General features: G+C 37.8%; 1 protein-coding gene across 1 annotated transcript in view; it reads right to left on the reverse strand.

The window, feature by feature from the left end:
* The window catches only part of LOC107090395 (dystroglycan-like), a 24,071-nt gene extending 16,890 nt beyond the window's left edge, over positions 1-7,181 (reverse strand). The window contains exon 1 of the mRNA XM_015383750.1: positions 6,917-7,181. The gene's annotated coding sequence lies outside the window, so the exon portion shown is untranslated. The remainder of the gene's footprint in view (positions 1-6,916) is intronic.
* Between the last annotated feature and the right edge of the window lie 1,687 nt (positions 7,182-8,868).

Below are 8,868 nucleotides of genomic sequence, written 5' to 3' on the forward strand. Positions count from 1 at the left end.
CTGAGGACTGCAGTTTGAAACCTGTTCTCTAAAAAAGCCACATTGCGATAGTCATTCTAGTTATGCGCCACACCTACGGTTAATAAAATACACTGTCTATGCTCTCAGTGCTTGAAAACAAGGTCAAATTCCTTGTCTAAGTTCATAAACTTTGCCAATAAGCTGACTTAGATGCTAAGGGCAGTTTAAAATGTGAACAAAATAACCTTTTCTTTGGCCCAGCAGGTCAAAGCTTTATAAAAAAGAAAAAAAAAATTGAAATAGACAACAAAATTCTCGGTTTATTTTTATTTCTTAAACCGCATACACATTGCAAAATTCATAAACAATTTTTACTGATAGCTACCCCCTAACCTGCAGCTGTGTCAAGTATTTTTCCTCCTCCATTGTAGTTTTAATTAGGCAAACCTCAGGCTTGGAATTAAAGTCTTACTGCTCTGACCTTGCCAGCTTTAATCCTGTAGCACTCAAATGGGCAGAGGAGGGTCAGCCATTTGCCTGGAATCCCAATGTCTGCCTTGGCACAAGAATGTGACATCAAGTGATGCACTTACATTTATTTGCTTGCTGTAAAATACTTTAAAGAACAACTGAAAGTTTGGACAAACTTGTAAATTAAATTCAGCTGCTTTCTGTAAAAAAAATAATAATAAAATAATGAATAATATATGGGATATTGAATCTGATTCAGTTTTTGATTCAAATAGTTTGTACCGCCTTAGCTATCTTCAACTTAACAAGCCTTCAAACGTATGCATAAACTGTTCTTACATGGAAGGCAAAAAAAAACTTACAATAAAAGAAACAAGCCATCTTTTAGGATCCACCATCTATACCCATAAACAAAAAGAACATTGAGTCACAACTTTTCCAGTTCATTAACCAAGTTGAGACATGTACCACACTTGAGAAGTTTTTCTTTTATCTTAGTTAAAGGTCTCTCACCTCTCTCCCAATACTACTTCAAGTCATAACCAAAAGAGAAAACATGCTTTAGCTAGAAAGACTTGCAGTAAAGCTCAGCAGTTGGTTCCTTAATACAAAACATACAAACTGAGGAAAAGAGCATAACATGATGCATGATTCATGCAGTCATTTGTGCCGTTAATGTAAAACAAGAGCATTAAGATGAAAATAGGCCGTACACATAAGACACTTTTAATTCAGACAAAATATGACCCCAGGTTGTTGTTGCCATACATGAAATGCATCTGAGCGTTAAAGTATCCTCTCAGGAAATGGCTTACATGTGATCATGCTCAAACTAAGACGGTAACGTTTTATTAGAAACTGGCATTTTAACATGCCTCAATGCAGTAGTTACCATAAAAATGTTAGGAGCTGTTTATATGGATTACAGTGTAAAACAGTTATTGTTGGATTTATAGGTGGTTACATTGCAGTGCTGTCGGTTCTTTATGCCGCAGTCAAACAATGCTGCCTCCAAATGTGCCAAACTCTACTTAAGTTTAACCTAATCACTCAGACTATTAGTACTTGTTAAAATCATAAAGAGTTCCTGGGAAGGCTTAAATATCTAGTTATTTGGGTCCAGTTGATATCAGGACACACGTTATTACAGAATTTAATGATTTCATCCAGCTGTTTCCATAAGATGCAGAGGAATGTGCATATATACAGATTATATGTACACAGTTATAAAAAAAAGCCTTTCCATCCAGAGTACAGTACAGACCCACTAGTGTTTAGAGTATGAGGTGCCCCCCTAGTCCCTCCCCACCTTTTGCTGTTCACTGCCAGTGAACTGTCAAGGAAAGAAGAAAAATAAATAAATACAAAAAAAAAAGAAAACGCTACTACAGTTTTGACTCATTTAAGAGATGGACCAAGTCTTACATTTGGAAATATTTCCCATCCAACAATCAAAAACGCTATTTTGTACACACAAAGGAGCACTATACATCACTCTTCTTAAAGTAACACGGTTCTAAAAACTATTTCTGGAGAGCAATGAGCAGCACATTTGCTAAGCAGCCAACTGCAGGCTGGTTTATCCAAGTATAAGGTCTGACAAGTCAGTTAATATCAGCATGCTAATACTGGAGATCCTCTATAAAAATGAGGATAACAAAAAAGGATTACAGTCAACACAATAAACTATCAATTAAAGATCAAGAATAAAACATAATACTGGAAGTAATGCAGATAAATTGAAAAGAAAATAGTGTATTTGCTTTTTTAAAATAAAAAAAAATGTTTTTACACAAAGTTTTCATACTGCAACACTCCAGCCTATCTCTAGATAAAAATTACAATAAAAAAATTTGCAATAAGATCAAATTATTTTTTATTGTTTATTCTGTATAGGGCTTTTAGTAAAATACCCATAAGAGCATTTATTTCACAAGATTAGACAAAGCCTCTACAAGAGCAGAGCTTAAAATTTCAGCTAAAGCGAAATCCTGGCTTTAAATTTAGAATCCCTGTTTTCATGTTGAACCTTTCTACTGTATTTTTGGTAAATTGTGTGAAGATATGGACTTTTTTGTGGCCGATTTGCAGCAAGAGGCCTTTACTGCTGGGGGCACAAAAAAAAAAACAAAAAAAACGTTTTACAGCCATCCATGCACTCTCCAGTTCAACAGTAGTTAAAACTCGAAAACCATCAAAAATAATTAGGCCTCCAATGCACAGTGGCACTCAGGGCCAATTGAATTGACGTAGCACATGCAGCAGCCTCTAGATAGAGCATGAGCTGAATAACAAACATATCCACGAGACAAGGTTGCTTTGCAGTTGGATGTTTCCCTTGTGTTACCCTCTACTCTGTTCAACAAAGTAACCAAATATGAAGCGAGAAAACAGAACCACAACAATAATGTCTGTCTTTTCTGACTGAAAACAGAACTTGGCATGTTGATTCCAGAGCAACTCCCTTTAGACGGACCACTGTGCAACATACAATCTAAGAGTTGTATGTCAACATTTTTGTTGGATATTTACATGAGTTCATACACTATAAATAATTTATCGGAAAATTGGCCTTCACTTATAGGAAAAGTCAGGTAAAATTCAGAATTCAAACTTGTGAAAGTACTTTAAATATTAAATTATAACATACTTTTCAATAAATGATAATTGTTTTTAATTAAGAGTAATTTTATTTGAATGTGCTTTACCGGATACATCCATGTTTGTCAAAGAACACCACTGCCACCTACAGGTTTGTGATGTTACAGTGTGGTATCGGCTATTGAGAAAGTCCCAGTGATGTATCTGGTGTTTTTCATCTTGGAAAGATTCTTTTTCAAAATGTTGGCTACATATTACATGTTTTTTCTCAGGCCAGAAGTTTGAAGTTTGGCAAATCCTCCCTCTTCAAGTTGGCAATCCAACAACCAGGACTGCAGTAACCCCTCAGTGGAGGATCATAAATCGGAAAGGTGAAATAATTTTTTCACTTTAACCCGATGTATTACAACATCTAACTGCCATGCATGTGGCCATTGTCAGTTTAAATATGGCTCTCGCAAATTTCAATGGTCAAGTCCTCTTAAAATGTTAAATAATTGTTGATTGCAAATGTGTCTAGTAGTTCCCATTGATTTTGCTTGTAAAGCGGGCAGAATGGCGCTAAGCTTACAGCACCATGACGTCATTGCCGGAAGGTGTCAGAAGAGAGGTGTATTATATGTTGTATATATTGTATCATATGTGTATTATATATATATTTGGGCAAAAATGGCCGGTTCTGGGCTCGGTGATCTCAACAAAAATTATTATTTTTATTTTTTTTACTGATTAACGCTAAATTTATTGAATCACCGCGAACGTATTAGTTTTATGTATAAATAATGATCCATTTATTATTCCTTGCTGAACGGACTTTTCCGATAAAAGCAACATAACTGTATTGAGGTTTGTGTTTTTTGTGTTTTACTCCAAATATTTTTATAGTACTAGCTAAAAATGTTTCAACATAGCAGCTAACTGTGTTTTCCATGCCAGTTAGTAACAGTGGAAAAAAAACATAAGCATTCCCGTCTAGGATAAAACCGCAAAGAGCCTGGGGGCTTATTTGCCCAACTGCCTGGTTTAAAAGGCCCAGAGATTTCTTATTGGTGAAATAGACAAACAAAATAGCAAAACAAAACAAAAGTAGCAAACAAACAAAGTTGGCATATATCAGTTACTTAAATTGAATGCCACATTGGGTGTCAGGTAAACAGCTTTTTCTCCAGATGTTTGGAGTGTCCACAAAAACTCCTGCCTCAGATATTGCTTCCTGAAACAGATTAGCTGCCTACAGAAATGTTTTTACTGCACAATTTACCAACGTGAATTTTTACAATGTACTCTGAGAGAAAAAAATCTGTGAGATCCCAATTGTGGTAAATGGTTGAATTAATGCCAGGTTGAGATATTTTGTCGGAAATAACATGTTTGAACTCATGCTACTTAATGATAGGGGGGGGGGAAAGGGAGGGTTAATCGTAACTGATATCATCATTACCATATACAGCAATAGTAATGTAATAACATGCTGTCCTAAATACCAGCAATTCTCCTATCATTATTGTTATCAAATGTATTACCCCATCTAAATTATGCCAGATCAAAAGCTCTCTGTGTTGACACAGCAACATGGAGGGTTTCGGGTGAACAACACATTCAATTCAGTTCCAGTTTATTTGCTCTTACGCGTTTTCACCAGTAGATCCAAACTACACCTAATAGATGTCGTAACCAAGCACTTGCAAAACAAGGTTAGATATCTGTGTTTCATGAGTAGCAGCCACAAATCTCCAACTCAGTTTTTTGTTTTTTTTGTTTTTATTTTCTTTATAACCAAAATATCATACAGTATTCATTATGTATAATTAAAGAAATACAATCTTATATTGCCGTTACTAAAGATATAAAAAGATTTATTATCACCTTTGAAACTTAGTTTCCATAAATAGCCCCAACATGTAGCTGTTTTATTTATTTTTCTCCAGTCACGTTAGCCTGTGAGTCCTTTACAACTAAAATAAAGCTAAAAGCAGATTAACACATACTAACTTTAATTTTTAAAGAAGCTAAATAGAATGTTGCATGGTGCAGAACTTCCCTTGAGAGACTTGAATGCAAATATTAGTAACAGAGTCATTAGGTTGTCTGTGTCACAAATGTTTTGACAGATTGATTCAGGCTGCTTTGCCTGAACTTCGCTGTTTCGCTATTGCAGATAGTGAAGCATTACCGACCTGTTTAAGGTGCTTTACAAAGTTTGTATAGTAGTTGTTACAGCTACTAGCATGTGGTATTGTTCAACATTTAATCTGTTTTACCACCCATCTGCCTGTTGGAGAAATAACCCCTGGACGTTTTTTTTGCTTGGCTTTCAGGCTAAGGAGGTTAACTTTTGTTTTGGGGAGGCTCTACTTCTTATGTTAGCACAGTTTTTAACTTACAGCAGCAGAGAGCAGAGGGATTGAGGATCTCTGTTGATGAACTGCTGCTGCCAGAAACTGCCTCCATTTGGACAAATGTAAATGGGATGGGTTGGATAACATTTTGGCTCAAACAAGCATTTTTGAGTCAATTGGGTTTTTGTTTTTGTCAATTGCAACAAAAAGCTAAAGGTGTTGACAATCATAGTCATAAGAAGTAAAATCACCTATTCATTCCAGGAACTGTAAAGGTATACAGTAGGAGATTGTGTTGAACTGCCCAGCAAAGTAGCCACTTTTTTAAATGAGCAAATGTTGAGATTTTTATTTACAGCTTTTCAAAGCTTCTGAAATGCACATAAAGAAAATTATGCATTATTTTTAACCTATAAAATGGGTATGGGGATTTTATAAGGGGAGTCTGTTTGCTTTTAAGAACGAGATCAAAAATAGCTTTAAAAATGTATTTAAAAGGAAAATAGTCTAATACAACAAAAGACAATAATGGAGGGGAAAAAAAGAGAATGTACTTTAGTTTACAACAATTATGGAGAAAACAGATAACTGAATTCTGAAAGCTGTATTAACAAGAACAGATGCTGGATCCGATTTCTTGCGGGTCTTAGGGTCTGAGTGGGAGGCCTTTTTACCAGACCGTGTGGCCGCTGGCTCATAATCCTTTCGTGCCAATTATAAATCCAACTAATCAATCCTTCCAACATCAGCAGCGACGCTGCTCCTCCGACTGGGGAGAAGAGAATCAAATCTCGTTTCTGGCATGCGAAGGAGGGGGGAAAAATAAACAATGTCGCTACTAAAAATATCAGGTGTTCCCAATTATAATAGTGTGTTTCAGATTGTTGATAATGTAAGAAAGCGAGCGTTAGCTCAGTAACTAGGCATTAGCTTCTGGGCCCCGCTTCAAGTAGACCCAGTGGAGGAGGCCTTTGTAAATCTCAACGCCGCCTACGACGTTCAACCTTGATAAATCATTTCTCAGCCTACACAAAGAATAACTCTCGTTAAGTCAAGCCAAGTACTCTTCCAATCTACACAGATATTAAAATGAGTTAATTCCGAAAGCGGCTAGTTGAGAGCTGAACCCACATTCATCCAGTCGAGGATAGAGGTGCACCTGTTTTATTCTAGGCTGAAACACAGAGCTGTGTCACAAACACCGCAGTTCTCTTTCTCCCGGTCAGGCTGCTCTGCTGGGGGCAACCATTAACAAACACTAACCTATTAGCCTGACTAAGACAGTGTGAAAGTGAGTCAGCTTACTTTCAAACACTAAAGTCGGATAAGGAGCGAAGTGAGCAACTACCGAGGGTTGGGGGGGGCTAACTAATAAGCTAACGCAAACATAGTATATCCGCGACAAATTCAGCCTTTTACAAGTCCTGTCAGCGGACCAAAGTCCCAGCCAATGCTGCAGATGAATCAGAGCTACATAGAGACGACAACCTCGGTCTATAGATAAATATCAACAAGCAGCAACAGAGTGCTTATTTCAAACTGACCTTGTTTAGCGAGCTAACATTAGCTAACTCGCGGCATACCGTCTCCTCTTCCAACCGGAGAGAGCCGCGAAGACTTCCCAAATGCCATCAAACACCGGCTGCTCCCCTCAGAGACAAAGGCGCTTATCATTTAGTACGGAAATAAAATGGTTTCCATCTGTTTTGGGTAATCCTATAGATGATATTCGGCTGTATAGAGCGGTGGTGACGGTAGCTTCCCCTCCCTCCACCGCCGCCGCGCTTCTCTCTGTCCGCTTCTCACACAGGTCCACAGGTTGAGGCCAAAGCTGTTAGCAGCCTGACTCCGCCTTCCTTTTTTTTTTTTTAACCAAACAGAAGCAGGTAAAACTGGAAACGCTTACCTCATAATCATACATTTACTGTGCTTAATTATGGTTCTCAAGCATGAACGTGTGTTTTAATTTCCCCATTCAGTGTCTAAGCTGCAGCTGTTTGAACTGCTAGAAATGGAGACAGAAAACCTCCAGGTAGACCCCTTTGTCTGCACTTTCTACCAGTAGATGGTAAAAACTCTGGAAGTTTAATTAAGCAAAGGGTGTTTTCGTACCTTATAAGAAACCTATTGCCGTATCAGTTTAATCTAACACAATATTTTTTATTTTTACAGCAGAGCCTGTCCAATAAATTTGGGGCCCCTTGTAGGAGATGATGAGGGGACCCGCTCTGAGTTGCCAGGCTCCAGTCCAATGACAGAAACCCAGCTAGACTAATCAGCACTGAGCCATTGTTCAAGTCTGGAGGATGAAAGACAGCTCTACTTTATGTCACAAGGCTTTTTCTAGAAGAAAAACAGATTGTGTAAAACAGGGGTGCTCAAGTCCAGTCCTCAAGAGCTACTATTCTGCAACTTTTTGGCTACGTTCACACTGCAGCCTGAAGTGACCCAAATCCGATTTTTTTGTTGCCCATTTGCAACCTGGATCTGATCTTTTCATGGTTCTCTGGACAACACAGATCGGATTTTTTCCAATGCAACCCAGGCCACTTGGCTATATGGTCCTGAATCCGATACAAATCTAATCTCTTCAAATCCAACCTGTGTGTGTGAACGATCAAGTCGCATTCACCTGACCTGAACGCCATTAGTAACCAACGTAGGCTACTATTCTGCTTCTTGCTAAAAAGAAGCAACAAGAAAAACAAACACCATGGCAGACGATGACGCAGAGAGCAGTATTTTTTGTGACCATCTTGAAAAGATTGAGGTGTTAAGGTTTGGAAAGATCGCTAGATGTAAACATGAAGCACGCTGGCCTGTGAAGTCATTGCGTCCTCTACTGTGCATGTGGGACACTTAAGCTGTATGAATGCAGTTTACACAGTATCACATACACGTCACACATATTTGGAATGAATGAAATGTGAGTGGTAACACAAAAAAATCGGATTTCACAAAAAAAATCGGAATTGAGCATCAAGGCCCGCAGCATGAACGTAGCCTAAATGTTACAGGATGGTAGCTCTTGAGTACTGGACTTGAGCACCCCTGGTGTGGAACAAGTGTTTTGTATTCCAGAGAGAAATAGACCTCAGAATCTTGCTCTAGCTTCAAAATGTATCTAAATGCTGCAGCAGTCTACATCTACATCTAATGCAAAATCTTTAAATAATGAAAAAAAACAGCGAGTCAGAAGGTCGACAACACATTCAAGAAATGCACAGTGTATGCTTGTGTTCCTTTGCACAAATACAAGATAGAGGGTGACAAAGTCAGTGTCCATCTATGACAACTGGGGTATGTATAGCATCTATAGAAGTAGAATAAATGAAGTTATTAGCAGCCATATAGCTCATTTAATATATAGTAAGTATACCCTTCCCTATTACAGTCCTACTACCCGGTATTTAGTTTGACTACTGCTTAGAATGACCTTTTTATTCCATAAATCATGACAAAGTTTGAAGAGTTTCAGGCACTATCAGGCCGTAAA

The sequence above is a fragment of the Cyprinodon variegatus genome, unplaced genomic scaffold, assembly GCF_000732505.1.
Source record: "Cyprinodon variegatus isolate N-32 unplaced genomic scaffold, C_variegatus-1.0 Scaffold293, whole genome shotgun sequence".
NCBI lineage: Eukaryota > Metazoa > Chordata > Actinopteri > Cyprinodontiformes > Cyprinodontidae > Cyprinodon > Cyprinodon variegatus.